The 20718-nt window shown below is 50.9% G+C and overlaps 1 protein-coding gene across 2 annotated transcripts in view; it reads left to right on the forward strand.

The window, feature by feature from the left end:
* Window positions 1–20718, forward strand: part of CLPTM1 (CLPTM1 regulator of GABA type A receptor forward trafficking) — a 409252-nt gene that overhangs the window by 234551 nt on the left and 153983 nt on the right. The gene's annotated exons all lie outside the window — the stretch shown is intronic.

Genomic DNA, 20718 nt, shown 5'->3' on the forward strand with positions numbered 1-20718 from the left:
TATGGTGATTTAAGAGGTCTTAGACAACCTTAGAAAGCTATCCAAGTGGTAGCTTTGGTGAGCAGCCTTCAGGCTTAGTCCAGAAGGAGTGTTAAGCAGCTTTTTTTTTTACCAAAATGCAGTCTTATAGTATAGATTAAGTGAAACGGAACCACACAAAGTATTTATAAAATGTTTTTATAATACTCTAACACACAGAAATATCTCCTACCCGGAGAAATGCACAATGCACCCAATACTTTAGCAAAGAAAGACATTAAATAGCACAAACTGCACAGTGGACTCCGGGTGGAGGGCCAAACCATATACCAAGAAAGTGGTTTAAGAACCATGACTCTGTCAATGTCGAGAGGACATGGAAATGCTGGGGACCCAAGGAACCACCCAAGGTGATTAGATGGGGACCCCACAGAGTGTGTGCAGTGTAGAAACACAACCGCGTTCTCCGTACAACTCTTCGGGTAAATCGCAGTTGGATTATTTAAGATTAAGGGCCCTTCCCAGTGGACTCTGAAGAAACCCAGAGGAAGACAGAAGGTTTGAGAGCCACCCAAACCGTGGATACCCTAGTACCCACGTTACTTAGACTATGGAAGCCGGGTGCATATGTGTGAAGTGGTGTCGGAAACCGCAGTCGAACCGAATGGAGGACTTCAGAAAAGTGCCGCTGCTAGAGAAAGTGTCAGGTGGAATCCGAAGGTGGATTCTAGATGAGAGGTACCTGCAAGCAGAGGGGACAGTCTGTCACTCAGGGGTGACCAGGAGACTTGGAAGAGGAAGGCCCTCTGATGTCGGGTGTTGCAGGAGAGATGACGATGACCTTGACTCTGCAGCTGTGAGGACCAGGCAACGCTGAGGACGACCAGGAGCTGCGCACGAGCTGTCCCACGAAGGATGTTGAGTGCAGAGGGGTCAGTGTCCTGCGGGAGCACCAACAAGCCTTGGCTAATGCATCCAATGCAGGAATTGAAGAAGGAGCAACGTCGAGACCAGCAAGGACCAGGGGACTCGTAGGGGAGTCAGGGTAGACCAGAGCAATCGGGGGAGCCCAAAAGAAACAACAGTGACCCTCAGGTCGACCCACAGGCCGGAGGCACTGGAGTCACGAGAGGACCTCAAGCAGCTCACCAAAAGATGCAGGCCACTATGCACACGATGCGGTGTGGCTGAAGATTCTGGTCACTGGAGGTGCTCGAGGTTGGGGCTACTTGGAGCCCGAAGATCTGATTGGAAAGAAGTCAACAAGCCTTTGCAACTGCAAGTTGACGCGGTGCACAGGGGGTTCGGTTATTGCAATCCCCACAAGGGATACTGGCCTCAAACTTGGTGAGAGGGCAGGGCAGGCCTTGGGAGCTGTTGAAAACACCCACCTGTGTTGCAATACCTTCCTGAGTCCGGAGGAGCTCAGGATCAGCAAACCATTCAACTTAGTTGTGGTGCCTGCGAATGCAGGGGAGTGACTCCTTCACTCCAAGGGAGATTTCTTCAAGTGTCTTTGATGCTTCACAGGCCTTGGAATGTTACTGTATGATGCACAGGCACAGATGATGCAGCAGACTGGAAAGGAGTGTTGCAGGGATTCTGCTCATGCACAGAACTATGCGCAGGAAACCAGGACCTCAGTGAATTGTGGTGTACCAAAAACTCATCTCAGTACCCAGAACCCCAATCCGACTAGCATCAGTGTCCCATTCGTTATCCGTATTCTCTCAGAGCTCCCAATGTATAGACAACCCAGAACAAGCGACTTAGAGTACTCTCAGGAATGGAGGGAATCAGAAATACCTGTTCGTTGTTATTCTCATATCAGTCCACAACAAGAGTAATCAGAGGCACTGTAAAGTTTAAAATGTTTATTTTATAAACTGTGTCCTAAGATGCAGTACTTAGGCTAACTTAAGTAGACAAATGATTAAAATTAAATCCATCAGCATTGTTACAATACCATAGAAAATGAAGGGAGAAATCATTGTATAAATGACAGTGGAATACAGCCACCTTCCCTTCAGTAGTGAGCTAGTATTATTCTACTAATAGAAGGTCTCTAGGTTTGAATGGGGAACCCCATACCGTAAAGATCAGCTTAGGTGAATCATATCACAGGATTAGCTTTGCTCTGCGCCTGGAAAAGTTCTTCTCCAGAATGTGTCGAACGCATGCGAACTGCAATATTAAAGGCTCTCGACTGTAAGGTATTTGCAGCTGTGTGCGTATTATGGCTAGAGAGTGGGCCGATCAACCTGAACTCAAAAGCATACATTGTTTGGTGGCTCAGACTGTTTCTGCACACAATGTTCAGACCAAGGTCGCAGTGTACGTCTAGGGATGTGAACAACAGACAGTTCCCATGTGAAGAAAAGGCAAGCAAGCAGTTTTCATATAATAACCTGTATCTGCAGTGTCGTGTGCAAAAGGGGCAAGATGGCTTTTCTAACATCTAACGCGCTTATGCTAACATAGCAATGTATGTATCTAAATCGGTGCCTTCACTACAGGAGACAGTGTGGCCGTTTGCAAAGTGCTGAGGCCCAATGTTATCCAATTGGGGATCGGGGGCCTCCGGTTGGTGGCTGCTGATGAGCAGGCCACTGGGTTGTGGGAGCAAAGCTCCTGGACTTTAGCTCGGGCAAATGGGTAAACAAATTAGCACCAAAGGTGCGGCCTCAGCGCACTAGGACGGCCAGGTGCAGGGTGCTGTTTCGACATCGGGCACCCTGCTTGCAATGGGTAATCTCCGGTTTGCAAAGGCACTCCATGCTCGGGGACGAAGGTCTTCTGGGCATGACCACCACTTCGAGAGGTATGTTGGGGGTTGGTTAGGCACTGTCTGTTGGGCCACCCAAGGCAGTGGGGTGTCGGGTGCAGGGGTGCCTTTTAGGGTTAGAATTTCTTACCAGCTCCTGGTTGCGGTTGGGTGGGACCTTCCGGATTTAGTCTGCAAGCGTCTGCTGGAGGTTTGAGGCAGGTAAGGGGTCACCGGATCTCTGGTTAGGATCGCTGAGGAGACCTCCTCGTGGTGTTTGCACCCGCTGTCCACAGCCCGAGCGGGCAGAGTGGTGCGGATTTGCCGGCTGGAGCCAGAGGTTGGACAAGAACACATCCGGTGTTCACCGGCGAGACAGTCTTTGTGGGTGAAGACCGGCACGTTTTCCGGGGTATTTGATGTTGCTGGCTGCAGGACACAGCGAGATTTTGCAGGAGCTTGTTCGAAGTGGAGACTGGCCGGTAGGGCTGGTGCCAAGTCAGTGGGAGTCTTCCTCTTGTTAGCTTCGACACAGCTGTTTGGTCCTTCTTCTTTTCTTGTAGTTTCTTCTGGTCTGAGGAAGCAAGGTTCAGGGGTGCCCCTAAATACTAGATCTGAAAAAGACAATTAGTTATGGATTCCTCACCTTAGAATTACCCCCAGATGTCAGACTGGATCCGGAGAATTCTTTGCTCAGCAGTACCCCTGTGAGTCGATCGGTGGCGTCTGTCAACTCCGCGTTCATCCTTGGTGTCGTGGTCGCCGTAATGACATCGTGGTATCTACTTAAACACCGCCCTCGCGCGCTGACATCAGTTCCTTCTTTTTCCGCGCCAGCCAGCGCAGATCCGGAGAGAGCGATACCTCGAGTCACTTTTTGACTCCACTTTTTGCGACTTTTGTCGACACATTTTTTGAGTCGATCGACCCCTGGTGCAGGGAGGGATGTCACGTTGGACCGGCTTCAAGGCTTGCGTCTCCTGTCGCAAATTGATGTCGATCATGGACCCGCACCTAGTGCGCCTTTGGTGCCTGGAGCGCGACCACGACCTGAAGTCGTGCTTAGACTGCCAGGTCATGAACACAAAGTCTTTGTGGGAGCCGTCGTGAAAGCTTCTCTAGGCTCGGCAGTCCGCCCCGCGCCGTTTTAGGTCCCGGTTGCGAGGGAGGTCGCGGGACCGGTCGCGGAGCCACCACCAGCACTCGTCATTGAATTCTTCGTCTTCGGGTAAGTCGAACCACAAGAAGGCGGCGAAGAAGTATCGTCGCTCTTTGCAATCGCCCTGTCTGCCGGTCTACGTGGCACAGGAAGCTGAAGGTAGTCGTCCGGCTCCGCCCGCGGAGCCTGTTGGGTCAACTCCGGCCTTCCCTCCCTTTCAGTGACCCGGAGCGACCCCAGCCCAGCTTTGAAGCTTTTACAAAACCTTACACTCCATCTTCGGGCAGCTGGACTCTGCCGGCACGCCTTCTGGCCCCGCGGACTCGGTTGGGGGCTCTAGGCCTTAGATGTTGGTGGCCCCAGCGCCGCAGGGCCCCCAAGGATTCAGGCGTGGATCCGCGCCTATTGACCTTGTGACATCTCCTCCAGTGCCGAATCCAGTGACAACACCCCCGTCGCTTCCGACGCCGGTGGTGTCCCCAGCTGTCATTTACCCCGGCCTCCCCTTCGATGAGGACACTGAGCCGGACCAATGTCCAGACCGGTGCCAACAGGTACTTTTGTACCCCTGTTCTCTCCTGATGTTTCCTACTGTTCTGAGTGGCTCACAGGAGAGGGTGAGGAGGACTGGGCGGGGTCTGTGGACCCTCTTGCAGACCAGTTGGAGGAACAGGACTGGAGAGAGGAGTTGGGTGAGGCCAGTGGTCTGGACACCTCCCCAGACCTTGGCCTGCTTTCTCCCCCTACCAAGGCTACGGAAGAGGGTGTGTCTTACACAGTGGTGTTGTGTAGGGCAGCTGAGGCCCTAAACCTCAAGCATCATATGGTGGCGGTCAGGACTATCCTCCTGACAGAGGTGCTTCAACCGGCAGTGGCCTCTTCAGAGCCCCTGCTGCCGTTTAATGAGGCCCTTGCTGACATCCTTTTGGACACTTGGTCCAGGCCCAACACAGAGGCTCCTGGGGACAGGGTGATTGCCCGACGCCACCGCCCGGCCCCGGGCGACCCCATTTTCCTCTCTTCCCATCCCACCCCTGAGAGCTTGGTAGCCCAAGCCTCAACATCCAAAGGTGCATTCCCTAACGCCTCACCTGATAGGAATCCAAGAAGCTGGACCACCTTGGGAAGAAGATGTTTTCTTCCTCCGGTTTGGGACTGCGGTCGGTCATCACTGCATGTCTATTGGGCCGTTACTCCCACTCGGTGTGGGACACGGATGCGCAGGTGCTGCCACAGTGCCCGGAGGAGGCCGGGGCCTTGCTCTCCTGTGCTGTAGCCAAAGGGAGAGACGCAGCGAAGTTCACCATCCGATGTGGGCTGGACACCACCGACTCACTGGGCCGGACAATTTTCACGTTGTTGGCACTGTGACGCTACGCCTGCTTGAGGTCCACTGGCTTTAAGGGTGATGCCCAAGCAACGCTTTTGGACATGCCCTTTGATGTCCAAACAACTGTTTGGCGGCAAGCCAGACGACGCGCTCGAGTGCTTTAAGGATTCTAGGGCTACGTACAGATCCTTAGACCTCGCTACCACCTCCTGCCCAGCGCAGTGTGCTTTTCGCCCCTTTCGTGACCAAAGAAAGGGTTCCCTGCCACTTTCCACCCAGACCCACAGGCCTGTGCAAGCTTTCCAGCCTCTGCGCGGCAGGGACAGGGTTCCCACCGCCGTGGGTCCGGGGGCCAGCAGACGGGTCAGTCTGTCAGCGCCCCATCTGCAGCAGTCTCCAAACCCTCCTAGTCCGGTCTTTCAGGCCCATCATTCACCACTGGGCGGCAGGATTCGCCATCACCTCCCCCACTGGCTCAACATCACATCATCCCGTCGGACAGGTAGGTGGGGGGGGTGGGGTGGGGGGGGGTGTGGGGGGGGTGGGGGTGTGTGGGGGGGGGGTGGGGGTGTGTGTGTGTGTGTGGGGGTGTGGGGGTGGGGGTGGGTGTGTGGGGGTGGGTGTGTGTGTGGGTGTGTGGGTGGGGGTGGGGGTGGGGGTGGGGGTGGGTGTGTGGGTGGGGGTGGGTGTGGGGGTGGGTGTGGGTGGGTGTGTGTGTGGGGGTGGGGGTGGGGGGGTGTGTGTGTGTGTGTGGGGGGGTGGGGGTGGGTGTGTGTGGGGGTGTGTGTGTGTGGGGGTGGGGATGGGTGTGTGTGGGGGTGGGGATGGGTGTGTGTGGGTGGGTGGGTGGGGGTGGGTGTGGGTGTGTGGGGGTGGGGGTGGATGTGTGTGTGGGGGTGGGTGTGTGTGTGTGTGTGTGTGTGTGTGTGTGTGTGGGGGTGTGGGTGTGTGTGTGTGTGTGGGGGTAGGTGTGTGTGTGTGTGTGTGTGGGGGGGGGTGTGTGTGTGGGTGTGGGGGTGTGGGTGGGTGTGGGTGTGTAGGGGTGTGTGTGTGGGGGTGGGGGTGGGTGTGTGGGGGTGGGGGTGTGGGTGGGGGTGTGTGGGTGTGTGTGTGTGGGTGGGGGTGTGTGTGGGGGTGGGGGTGTGGGTGTGTGGGGGTGGGGGTGTGGGTGTGTGTGGCCGGCCGGCCGGCCTCCAAGGGTGGCACAATGTGCTTCAGCCCTTAGAGGTCTTCTCTGGTCACAGTGCCCTCGGTACCATTTACCAGGGGCTGACCTGTGGCCAGGGATGCCGTTTGGGTTAGTTTTGGGGAAAGAACACAGGCCTTGGGAACCTGATTGACAGGGACCCAGGGTACAACAAGTCAAAAGTGCATCAGTAGTCTGGCAAAAAGTGAGGGGATTACTGCAACAGAAACCCAGCTTCTCACAGTTATAGAGGCAAATATTCTAAAGGTAGACTCACACCAACCCATACCTCCCCATCTCCCAACAAGGTGTGACTCCATAATAATTCCCCCTGACCATCTTACACCTGTAGGGGGATGTCTGCAACAGTTTCTTCCCACTTGGCAATAAATAACATCAGCCAAGTGGGTGTTGGATATTATCTAATGTGGTTATTGCCTGGAGCTCACCAGCAATCCTCCCAATATCCCACCTTGCACTCAGACTCTCTAAAGCACCAACAACTGCTGAAACAGAAGTACAAGCCCTTTTAACAAAAGGAGCTATAGAACCAGTCCCAATACATCTTTAATGGGCAGGTGTCTATTCTCTTTATTTCCTAATCTCCAAAAAGGATGGTTCTCTACGGCCAATTCTAGCGCTCAGGCCTTTAAACCTATTCATACTATCAGAACACTTCGATATGGTCACACTTCCAGAAGTCCTTCCATTCCTACAGCCAGCAAGGCAACGTTGTCAGCACTAGCCTTAAAGGACACACATTTTCACATCCCTATTCACCCAGCACATCGCAAATATCTCAGATTTGTGATAGCAGGAAAGCATTATCAATTCAAAGTGCTCCCATTCAGAGTCACTACTGCACCCAGAGTATTTACCAAATGCTTAGCAGTGGAGGCAGCTCATCTAAGGAGACAACAAATTCATGTCTTCCCATATCTGGACAATTAGTTTATCAAAGCCAACTCGTATCACAGGTGTCTACAACACACTCAGATTACCATACATCTTTTACATTAGCTGGGATTCACAGTCAATGTATTAAAATACCATCTTCAACCGTCACAGCTGCAGCGCTGTCTAGGTGCTATGCTCAACACTAGGTGTAGCCTACCCAAATACAGCCAGGATCTAAAATTTGCAAACCCATGCTACCACAGTTTCAAAGCAATCAGTATCTGAAAGTCAGAACTTTCATGCAACTTCTAGATATAATGGCATCATGCATTGCGATCTTACCTCATGCAGGATTAAACATGTGTCCTCTACAGGAATCCTTAGCACGTTAATGGAATCTATCTCCGAGTCAACTACAAGATCTAGTGTTGGTAGACCGCTGCACCCACCGCTCTCTGCAGTCGTCGAACACTCAAAACTCATCAAAAGGCAGTCCTTTGACCATCCTGTCACACAGAATGTGCTACCAGCGGACTCATCTGACAGGGTACGGTGCTCACTTTCATCTAACAGTTCAGGGTCTCTGGAACACCAGAATCTTCACATCCATTACCTAGAGCTTCAAGCTCTTTACCTAAGGATGAAACAATTTCTACCTCACTTTATAGGCAAGGTTGTCCCAGTACCGATGGACAATATGACAGACGGGTACCGTATACAAATAAAGGGGAGGACACACACTCTACAACCATCCCACTTCTCTCAGACCAGTTGGCCTTGGGCAATATATCACAAAATACAAATTCTAGCAGAACACCTTCCTGGGACAGACAACGACTTTGCCGACCTCCTCAGTCAGATGCAGCAACAAGTCCATGAGTGAGAGCTCCACCCTCAAGTCCTCCTCCCATAGATCTACATGTAGGAGTTTCCACTAATGGATCTGTTTGCGACATCACAGAAGACAAAATGCCCAAACTTCGCCTCCAGGTTCCCACATCATCTATCCAAAGGCAATGCCCTATGGATGAATTGGTCAGGAATATTTGCCTACGCTTTCCGCCACTTCCTCTTCTTCCATTTCTGGTTCGGAAACTGAGGCAGACGTCTCTCATACTCATTCTAGTGCCTCCCACATGGGCTCTTCAACCATGATTCACCACACTACTATAACTTTCAATAGTTCCATACGAGAAGTTTCACCTCACCTCAAACCTCCTCATTCAGAACCCTTTTTAATTCTGACATCCAAACGCCAACGTGCTCAACCTAGCAATTTGGCTCCTGAAGTCATAGTTTGGATATCCAAATCTACTACCAAATTACATGACATTTCTTAAGGAAGTAAGAAAACCTACCACTAGAGCGTGCTATGCAGCGAAGGGTAAAAGATCTGGTATATTGTGTAATAACCAAAACATTTACCCACTGTACGCATCTATACAACAAATTATTTGTTATCTCTTACATCTACGATGTTCATGCCTTGCCTGTACCTCTATACGCTCACACCTTGCAGATATGGCTGCCTATCTTCAAAACTGACAACACTTCTCTTGTTTCAAAGTTCCAGTAAATAAAGCTTTCATGGAAGGCCTTTAAAGGGTGATACCACCAAAGGTTCCATCTGCATGTAACCTTAATATTGTTTTAACAAGACTTATTGGTTCACCTTCTGAACCTTTACATAACTGTCCCCTATAGTTTCTCTCTGGGAAGGTTCCTTTTTTATTGCTATCACCTCACTGAGACTTGTAAGTGAGCTTCAGGCATTGGCATTAGAAGAACCATTCTTCCAACTTCGTAGAGATAGGCTGGTTCTTGATAACACCCCAAAGTCACTTCCAAAAGTATTATCCGCTTTTCATATTAACCAATCAGTTGAACTACCTGTTTTCTTCCTCAACCAGAATCTGTAGAAAATAGCTCTTCATACATTAGATGTCAAAAGAGCATTAATTTATTATATTGACACAACAAACTATTTTTGCAAAACAATTTTTTATTAGTTTTGCTCTCCCTAATAAAGGGAAAGGTATCTCAAAATCTGGCATTTCTAGGTTGATTGTAGCCAAACATGCTATATTAAAGCCAAAAGAACTTTGTCTATTCCTCCTAGAGTCCATTCCACTTTCAAAATGGGAGCACCTTTGGCCTTTTTAGGTAACATTCCTATAGCTGACATCTGTAAAGCAGCCACATGGCCTACATCACACACATTTACCAAACATTATTGTGTGGATGTGTTTGCATGCCAAAAAGCTAATGTAGGACAGGCAGTGCTAAACACACTTTTTCAGACAACTAGACAACTGCATTGCCCACTGTTAGCCACTGCTATGGGAGAGTACTGGTAAACAGTCTATGCAAGGCATGTGTATCTACAGCACACATGCCGCTAACAGATTGTTACTTACCCTGTAAGAATCTGTTCTTGGCATGTATAGCTGTAGATTCACATGCACCCTCCCTGGACACCTATGGTTGTTCCAGTTCTTATTTATATCACACATGCAAGGACATCTCTGTACTTAAACTTACTCCATTCTCACTGCTTGCGGGAAAACAATCTAACAATGGAGCCTATGCCCACGCGCACTATCGCTGAAAGGAGGAGTCACCCTTCCTCGTGTCTCAAAGACTTCTTTGAAGAAAAACAACTTGCAAACATCCAGACCCAACACTAGATGACAGGAGTATGCAAAGCATGTGAATCTACAGCTCTACGTGCCAATAACAGATGCTTATAGGGTAAGTAACACAACATAATCCTTCTGGTTCAGAACATACTCCACTTAAGATGACCACCTTGTAAAGTGATGCATTTATTTGATAGTTCTAATTCAGTTTGCAATGTGAACAACACATATTAGCTCAATAAGCTATTGTAAATGTCCATAGTTACTGAATTCCCAGTAGAACTGTCTTTGCATATTGAAGTACATAACCAACTAAGTTAAATGTTGTGTCTATCTAATCTCAAATATAAAGCAATGCAAAATTGAAATCGCTAAATATATATATCTGAAAGAGACACATTAGTGATGGATTCCTTACCTTAGAATATCCTCAGGCATCAGACTGGATCCGGAAAGTTTTCGTCAGCAGTACCCCTGCGCGTCGGTAGGCGGCGTCGTGCAGCTCCGCTTACGTCGCTAGCATCGTAGCCGCCGAGATGACATCGTCGGAGCCACTTAGAAGCGCCCAAGCGTGCTGACGTCAGTTCTTTCTTTTTTCACGCCAGCAAGCGCAGATCCGAGACAGAGCGGTACCCCTAGTTGATATTTTAACTTTGTTTTCTGAGAACTTGTTTCTCTTATCTTGTCGAGTACTCTACTCCTGGTGCAGTAGGGATGCCCGGGTTTAAGTCCTGTAGGACCTGCCGTCGGAACATGTCGGTAGCGGACCCGCACAACGTGTGTCTCTTTTGCTTGGGGCACGCCCATGACCCCGAGGTGTGCCCTGATTGTCGGGCCATGGCGCCGAAAGCTTTGTGGGACTGTTTCCAGAAGTTATTGGAGGTCCGGCCATCTGTTCCGCGCCGATCGAGGTCGTGCTCACGTGTGAGGTCGAGGGCCCGGAGCCGTCACCATCGCTCGTCAGACTCTGGGACAGGTAAGTTACGGAGCCATAAGAAGTCGAAGAAGCGACGTCTGTCTTCGTCTACCCCTCACCGGTCGCGGGATGTGGTGGAGGGGGCGGGCGGTCACTCCCCTGCGGTCCGATGGAGCCTCCGTTGTTGCCTGCGGCCTACCCACCTTTTCCAGGCCCTCACACGACTCCGGACGAAATACAGGCATTCCTGTCGGCCATGAGCTGTTTGTTTGGCCCATCGGGTCCCTCCGGAGCGCCTTTGGGCCCCGCGGATCCGTTGGGTGGTTCTGCCCTCGTGCCGCCGGCTTCGTAGACACGATACCTTGTGGCGGCGCAGGGTGCGGTGCCGCTGCTGGCTCCGGGGGCGGCGTCGGATGCGGCACCGGAAGGCGCTGAACCGGGGTTGGTCTATTACCCCCCTCCCCCGCCCTCCCTCCCCCCACCCCCCCCCCCCCACCCTATCCGTGTCTGGGTGTTGAGTTTATCCCATTCCCCCTGGCACCTCGTCCTTACCGGCCGCTTCAACAACCGGTGGACGAAGGGGAGTACTAGGACCCTCTCGCAGCTCAATGCAAGGATGAGCCAGAATGGAAAGGTGATACGGAAGGTCCAGTGGATCTGGAATTCTCTCCACATCCTGGCACACTGTCCCCCTCTTCAGTGGCTACGGAGGAGGTTGGGACTTTTTCTGTAGTGTTGCGTAGGGCGACTGAGGCTCTTTACCTCGAGCTCCCTTCTGTACCTATCAAGACCAATCTCCTGACTCAGGTACTGCAGCAAGCGTCGTCCTTTGCGGAGACGCTGCTGCCCTTCACTGACGCACTTACCGACGTCCTGTTGAGCACCTGGAACAAACCCAACACAGGGGCTCCTGTGGATAAGGGTGTGGCGCACCGCCACCGCTCGGTGCCGAGCGACCCCAGCTTTCTCACACAACACCAGACGCCTCAGAGTCTAGATGTCCAGGCCTCTGCCTCGCCGAGCGCATTCCCTTCTGCCCCTCCGGACAAGGAATCTAAGAAACTGGAGCATTTTGGGGAAAATATGTTCGAGGCATATGAGCTGCAGATCGTACACTTTGCATTAGATCGCCATCTGGTGTTGGACTTGGATGCTTGCACCTTGTTGTTGTCTTGGAAGAAGTCTTTTGTAGTCACGAGATAGGTGACTCCTCCCTTGGACGATAGTGCGCATGGGCATCGACTTCATCCTCAGATTGTTTTTTTCCGCCATTGGGTTCGGATGTAACTTTTGCGCTCCAGTTCGAGAACTTGGTTTTTCAAATTTTTTCGACGCGCAAACTCTCTAGAACTCTCCGGTATTGTTTTCGAATTGCGTGATCTTAGACGTGCATCTGGACAACTCGATTCCGGTCGTCGACCCGGGCCGCTGGGCCTATCCACGCCGTTCGGGCCTACAGCTCATGGAAAGGACTCCATTCAAAAAATGCCCCCAGTGTGGGGCGAAGTTCCCACACAGTGACCATCACCAGGTCTGTAACCTGTGTCTCTCGCCAGAACACGACGAGAACAATTGCCAGGCCTGCGCCTCTTTTTGATTGAAAAAGACCATCTGTGAGCGCCGGGCTCGACAACACATCATGGTGCAGAAAGTAGCTCCGGTACCAGTGGACATCTTTGGCGAAGTCCCAGAGGAAGATTCCGAAGACCTGTAAATCGTGTCCGAAGCAGACTACTCAGACGACCACATCACTCCTGGTCAAAGAGTGAATACAACTGCCCCCACCCCACCCGAAAAAACGAAGGCCCTGGTCAAGACTTAGCCTGCTGGCCCCAGTCGTGACCGAAGACATACTTCAGAAGGCCCGCCCTCGGGCTCGGCTCCGAAGATAAAGGACAAGCCTTCCGGTAGCTCGGGACCGAGCAAACCGCATATTCCCATCCCCAAAGCGCCTTCGGCACCAAAGCCGGGAGAGCAACCTGCTCCGACCACTTCGACGCCGAAAGAAAAACCTTCGGATTCGAAACCAAATCTTTCGGAACCGAGAAAGATTGCAGTCTCCATAGCAAAGCCAAAGGACTCTAAAACACCTCCTAAGGCCTCTGAGCACAAATCTCATCCCCGTTCGGACCCGAAAAAGTAGGCGCCGAAACCGGTTATCGAGCAGGATGAACTTTTTCGACCGAAACCTGTCGATCCCAAAGAGAAAAAACTCCATATTTGGCCCCAAAACAGGGCATGTTGCAGCAGTGCCACACAAGAAGAGGAAGCTGGACACAACACACTCCTGCAGTGCCTCTAAGGAAAAAAGACTGTGCCACTTCACCCATAAGACCCTCTTCTCCTGTTCTTCCTACTCCTGTTCTTCCTCCTCTACCCCTCTCACCTCCACAACCAATAACACTTTCACCACGTACAATAGCACAGGAGGAGGAGGATGATGATGATGTAAGGGGAGGGAGAGGCAACAATGACCCTGACAATGATACAGACACACCACAGGATGATTGGGACGATTATGATAACCCAATACATCCCACAGACCTCCCAGATCCCCAGCCATTTCCAACAAAACCATCTCCCCCAGATGACAATATTGGATTTGGGCACCTTGTTAATAGAGCTGCTATTTACCATGGTCGTTCACATGTATTCAGACCCTGCAGATGAGGATTTCCTCCTAGACACTTTTGAACAGTCGCAGAAATCTGTCCAAATACTGCCAATGCTCAAAGGGGTCATTAAACATGCCCCAGACATATTCAAAGACCCAGTGAGATCTAGGATTCTCAATCCTAAGCTTGATAAGAAATACAAACCTGCCCCGATGATCCCGCCTACATCAAAGGGCAGCTACCCCTAGACTCATTAGTAGTGTCTAACGCTAGAAAACGCGCCAATTCCCAAACCTCCGGTGACGCACCACCTCCGGATAAGGAATCTAAGTTGCCAATCACTGGCGCATAGCGAACACCCAAGCATTACTTGCTAGGTTATGATAGCGCTCACTATGACCGACCAGAAACCCTATTGCAACATTTACCTGATCAGTACAAGACTCTGGCAAATGACTTGATTCAGGAAGGCAAATTGATAACCAACGCCTCAATCAAGTGTGCCCTTGATGCAGCCGACACAGCCTCTAAGTCCATTAACACTAGTGTGCTACTCAGATGACATGCCTGGCTACGCATTTCAGGCTTTAAACAGGAGGTACAAACCACCATCCTCAACCAGCCATTCAATCAGGAGAAGTTTTTTGGACCGGCTGTAGACACCACTCTGGAGAAAATGAAAAAGGACACAGACCGCTAAATCCATGGGAGCATTACAGTCTCCATCCACACGTGGTTCCTTTAGTTGTTCCTTTTATAGAGGAGCATCCGAAAACATGGGAACAGACACTGCCTCCTCCTCTTTCAAAAACACAACACAAACATCCCCCAACAGAGGATATTTTAGAGGAGGATAAAGGGGAACTAAGGGGAGAAGCCGAGGTAACAATAACACTTGCACCTCCTCCGCTAATAAACCGTGACTTCCCTCCACTCCCCCCAGACCATTCCACTCCGGTCGGGGGAAGGCTTTCACAGTTCCTGCCTGTCTGAAACTCTATCACAACAGACAAGTGGGTAAGACAGATTATCCAGTATGGTTACTGCCTGGAATTTACAGCAACCCCACCCACCATACAAGCCAAACATCCAATGTCTATAGAACATCTCACGCTCTTAAAGCACGACGTTCTCTCACTACTTCAAAAGCAGGCAATAGAACCAGTTCCCTTACAACATCAAGGAACAGGGGTTTACTCGCTGTAATTTCTAATCCCGAAAAAGGACGGCACCCTCAGGTCAATACTCGACCTCAGACCGCTCAATCTTTATATACAGTCGGATCATTTCCACATGATCACTCTTCAACACGTCCTTCCACTACTTCAACAAGGAGACTTCCTTGCCACACTAGATCTCAAGGACGCCTACTTGCATATTCCCATTCACCCCGCTCACAGAAAATACCGAAGGTTCATAGTGGACGGACAACACTACCAGTTCAAAGTCCTTCCATTCGGGGTGACCACCGCACCCAGGGTGTTCACAAAGTGTCTGGCGGTAGTAGCAGCCCACTTGAGAAGACCACAAATCCATGTCTTCCCATACCTCGACGACTGGCTCATAAAGCCAAGTCTCACAAACAATGTGTTCATCACACTGATCAAACTATCCAGCTACTACACAACTTGGGATTCACAGTAAACTACACCAAGTCACACCTTCAGCCCTCCCACATACATCAGTATCTAGGGACCACAATAGACACCTCCAGAGCTCTGGCATATCCCACTCCGGCCAGGATAGCCAGTATGCAAGCCCTAATCACCAATTTTCAACAACAGCACTCCCTCCCAGCAAGGGTATTCATGCAGCTCATAGGAATGATGGCCTCTTGCATCTTTATCGTACCTCATGCAAGGCTTCAAATGTGTCTCTTAATGGAATGCCTAGCACGTCAGTGGAACCAGGCACACGGAAAACTTGCGGATCTTGTGTTGGTGGACAGCCGCACACATCGCTCTCTGCAGTGGTGGAACACACAACCTGTCCAGAGGGCAGCCGGTTCCACAGATGGTGCTAACAGCAGATGCATCACTCACTGGTTGGGGAGCCCATATTCTAAAACAAACAATTCAAGGCAAATGGACCACTCAACAAAAAGTTCTCCACATCAATCACCTGGAATTACTAGCAGTATTCCTAGCACTAAAATCATTCCAAGCACATCTACCATCTACAGCACAAGACTGTCCTAGTCCGAACAGACAGCATGACAGCCATGTATTACATACAAAAACAGGGGGGCACGCATTCTTTGCAACTGTTCCAGCTTGCACAAAGCATTTGGAGATGGGCCATTCCTCAAAACATATACCTGCTTATAGAACACCTTCCAGGAGTTCACAATCAGATTGCGGATCTGCTAAGTCATCAGACGCAGCAGATACACGAATGGGAACTCCATCCCAGAATTCTTCAACCATTTTTTCAAATGTGGGGCCAACCAGAAATAGATCTGTTCGCCGCACATGCAAAATGTTCAACCTTCGCCGCCAGGTTTCCACACCCGTTGTCCAAAGGCAATGCGATATGGATGAATTGGTCAGGCAGATTTGCGTACGCTTTTCCTCCACTCCCACTAATTCCCCTAGTGGTACGCAAGCTCAAACAAGAGTCTCTCAAGATGATCCTGGTGGCTCCCACATGGGCACGCCAACCATGTTTCACAACACTACTGGAACTCTCAGTAGTTCCACACCAAAAACTACGCCTCTCCCCAACATTGCTAATGCAGAACCGTGGAGAAATAAGACACCCTGACCCAGGTCAGCTGAATCTAGCAATCTGGCTACTGAAGTCCTAGATTTCGGTTATCTTAACCTTCTGATGGACTGTATGAATGATAAAGAAGCCAGACATCCTACTACTAGAGCTTGCTATGCAGCAAAATGGTAAAGATTTGTCATCTACTGCAAATATCAGTCATATTGATCCGCTGGATTTTTCCATCCTGGACATCATTTGCTACTTGCTGCACTTGCAAAAATGTAATTTGGCATATTTATCCATAAGATTACATCTAGCAGCACTTGTTGCTTATTTACAAAATAGGCAACACTTGTCACTATTTAGAGTGCCTGCAATTAAAGCCTTTATGGAGGGCCTAAAAAGAATAATTCCTCCCAGATTACCACCCTCTCCGGTGTGGAATTTAAATATTGTTCTTACCAGGCTCATGGGTCCCCCATTTGAACCTCTACATAAATGTGAACTTCAGTTCCTCACATGGAAAGTAGCTTTCCTTGTAGCAATCACATCTCTCAGAATAGTAAGTGAGATCCAGGCTTTAACCATACGGGAACCATTCTTACAAATACACCGTAACAAAGTGGTCCTTAGAACAAATTCTGTTACAGGTGTTTTTCCAAAACCCTGACTCAGTAGCAGAGACAGCCCTTCACACACTAGACGTTAAAACGGCACTACTTTACTATATCGACAGGACTAAACCCTCTCGAAAAACAAAACAACTGTTTGTGGCCTTCTCCCCACCTCATAAGGGTAACCCCATCTCCACAGATGGGATTGCCAGGTAGATAGTAAAAGGCATTCAAATATGCTACCAGAAGGCTAAACGCACATTAACAATTCCCCCTAGAGCTCATTCAACACGCAAAATGGGGGCCTCCATGGCATTCTTAGGGAACATCCCCATAGATGACATATGTAAAGCAGCAACATGGTCTACACCACACACCTTCACCAAACTCTATTGTGTTGACGTGCAGGCTAAGCAACAAGCTTCTGTAGGCCAAGCTGTTCTTAAAACATTTTTTCAAACTACTACAATGGACCGGTCACCACCGCTAGTGGAGACACTGCTGTACAATCTATGCAAAGTGTACGATCTGCAGCTCATATGCCTCGAACGGAAAATGCTACTTACCAGTATGCATCTATTCTTGGCATGTAGAGCTGCAGATCTGTACACGCCCGCCCACCTGCCTCCCCGGGACCTGTATACATACCAGTATTATCCTAATTAAATACATTCACATGGACATCTCTTCTACTTCTTACTAGGGGTGGGCGCAATTTGCGTAATCGCGTTACGCAAATCTCCGCGAAACGGTAAAAAATCTCCGCGAACACGCAGAAATTCCGCGAACACGCGGAATTGCTTGTTCGCGATACTTTTTTCCTGTTCGCGATCGCTGTTTGCGTGCTCGGGGTGAAATATCTCGCGAACGCGAACAAGCAAAAAATTTCGCGAAGTCGCGGAGCGCAGATTTTTGGGCAATTTTGCGTTCTCCGCGGAACGCGAAATTGCCCAAATTCCGCGAACGGAACGGAATTTACCGCCCAGGCCTACTTCTTACTAACTCCATCATGGCGAAAAACAATCTGAGGATGGAGTCGATGCACATGCGCACTATCGTCCAAGGGAGGAGTCCCCTATCTCGTGACAAGACTTCTTCCAAGACAACAGCAAGGTGCATGCATCCGAGCCCAACACCAGATGGCGATCTAATGCAAAGTGTACGGATCTGCAGCTCTACATGCCAACAGATGCATACTGGTAAGTAGCATTTTCCTTTCACTTCTGCCAGTTCAGGGTTGCGGGCGGTGAATACTGCGTGCCTGTTGGGCCGCTATTCACATTCTGTGTGGGACACGGTGGCACAGGTGCTGCGTCAGTGCCCTGTGGAAGCTTGGGCAGTGCCCTCCCAGGCCATTACCGTGGGGAGAGATACTGCTAAATTCACTATCCGTTGTGGACTTAACACGGCCGATTCACTCGGCAGGGCACTTTTCTCAACGGTGGCGCTCTGCTGTTAAGCTTGGCTCAGAACAACTGGCTTCTCTGGGGGATGTTCAGAACACTTTGTTGGACATGCCCTTTGATGGCACACACCTCTTTGGTGGCCAGGCAGATAGCACCCTGGAACACTTTAAGGACTCTCGAGCTACGGCCTAGTCCTTGGGTCTTGCCACCACGTGCACTCCCACGGGGTCCGCGTTTCGCTCCTTTAGAGGTCAGGGTCGAGACGCCCAATTGCGTTCCTTTCAGACGCGCAGGCCTGCGCAGCCGCAGTCCCAGCGCAGCCGCCGACGTGGGACCTGATGTGGTGGGTCCTGAGGACAGCGAACAGGTCAATCCACCACCGCTCTTGCTGCCGCCGCCTCAAAACCTTCCTAGTCCAGTGTTTCAGACCCACCGAAAGCCAGTGGGCAGCAGGATTCGCCATCACCTCCCCCACTGGCGCACCATCACTTTGGACAGGTGGGTTCTGCAAATAGTTTGAAGGGGCTACTCCCTCCCCTTCGAGTCTACCCCTCCAGCAATGCCACCTCAGTACCACCGCATGTCTGGGGATCACTTGGCACTTCTCCAGCAGGAAGTTGCTGCCCTTTTGGCCAAGGGGGGTCATCGAGCGCATTCCTACCCCAGAAGAAGGTCATGGTTGGTACTCCCACTACTTCTTGGTTCCAAAGAAGGACAATGGTCTGTGCCCTATCTTAGACCTCCGGAACGTCAACCGCTTCCTCCGGAAGGAGAAGTTCAAGATGCTCACGGTTGCGCAGGTCTTGTCTGCCCTAGACCCACAAGACTGGCTGGTTTTGTTGGACTTGCAGTATGCTTATTTTCATATCCCCCATCCTGCCAGCCCACCGGCATTACCTACGGTTCACAGTGGGCCACAAGCACTTTCAGTTCACCGTTCTCCCTTTTGGCCTTACCAGCACGCCTCGGGTGTTCACTAAAGTGATGTCAGTGGACGCAGCTCATCTGCGCAGATCAGGGGTTTCAGTCTTCCCATATCTTGACGACTGGCTGTTGAAGGCGGGCTCGCCCCAGGCAGTCGTCTCCCACCTCCAGACTACGGCCGACCTCCTGCATTTGCTGGGGTTTTCCATCAACGTGCCGAAGTCGCACCTGATTCCCTCTCAGAAGATCCTCTTTATAGGAGCAGTTCTGGATACGGCACAGTTCCGGGTTTATCCTCCCAAACAGCGAGTCCGGAACATTCAGGCTATGATTCCGATATTTCAGCCCTGGTCCTGGGTTTCGGTCCGAAAGACCCGGAGGCTGCTGGGCCTCATGGCCTCCTGCATCCTGCTGATCTATCATGCCAGATGGCATATGCGGGCTCTGCAGTGGGACCTGAAGTTCCAGTGGATGCAGCATCGGGGAAAGCTGTCAGACTACGTCCAGATCTAGGAGGGAACTGCACAGGACTTGCAGTGGTGGCTCACGAACCAGCGTTGGGTCAGCGGCAGATCCCTCTCCCTTCCCCAACCGGAGCACACAGTAGTGACAGATGTGTCTCTCCTGGGATGGGGCGGCCAAAGGGAGAGGCGGATATCAGAGGCCTCTGGTCTCCGGCGGAGTCCAAGCTCCATATCAACCTTTGAGAGCTCAGGGCGATCCTACTTGCACTAAAAGCATTCCTTCCCTCTGTCAAGGAGAGAATAGTGCAGGTGTTCATGGACAACACCACCGCCATGTGGTACTGCAACAAGCAGGGCGGAGTGGGGTCGTGGACCCTATGTCAGGAGGCTCTACGTCTCTGGACGTGGCTGGAACGTCAAGGCATTTCCTTGCTGGTTCAACACCTGGCAGGTACCCTGAATGCCAGGGCAGACTAACTCAGCAACAGGTGCATGTTGGATCATGAATGGCGTCTTCACTCAGAGGTGGCACAGGGTCTCTTTCAGCACTGGGGAGAACCTTGGTTAGATCTATTCGCCACCGAAGAGAAGGCGCAATGTCAGCAGTTCTGCACGTTGGAATTTCCAAGGCTGCATTTGCTTGGAGACGCTTTTCGTCTCGAGTGGAGTTGCGGTCTGTTGTACGCCTTTCCGCCTATACCACTTCTGCCCAGAGTGCTGAAGAACCGATGTGACCGGGCCAAAGTCATTCTTGTGGCACCGGACTGGGCTCGAAGAGTTTGGTATCCCGAGCTGCTCAGTATGAGCATGGGTCCCCTGATCCGACTGCCTCTTCGGGAGGATCTCCTGTCGCAGCAACAGGGGATGGTCCTCCACCCGGACCAGTCCAGCCTCCACCTCCTTGCGTGGCGATTGAGCGGCGACAGCTGATTCCATTTGACTTGCCTCCTGAAGTCTGTAATGTAATTCTGGCAGCCAGGCATCCCTCCACAAAAACGGTATATGCCTGTCGGTGGAAAACATTTGTGGCATGGTGCACAGCGAAAGCTGTAGATCCTCTTTCTGCCCCTCTTTCTGAAGTCCTATTGTTGCTTCTCTCTTTGGCCCAGCAGGGCT

This window comes from Triturus cristatus, chromosome 9 (assembly GCF_964204655.1).
Source record: "Triturus cristatus chromosome 9, aTriCri1.1, whole genome shotgun sequence".
NCBI lineage: Eukaryota > Metazoa > Chordata > Amphibia > Caudata > Salamandridae > Triturus > Triturus cristatus.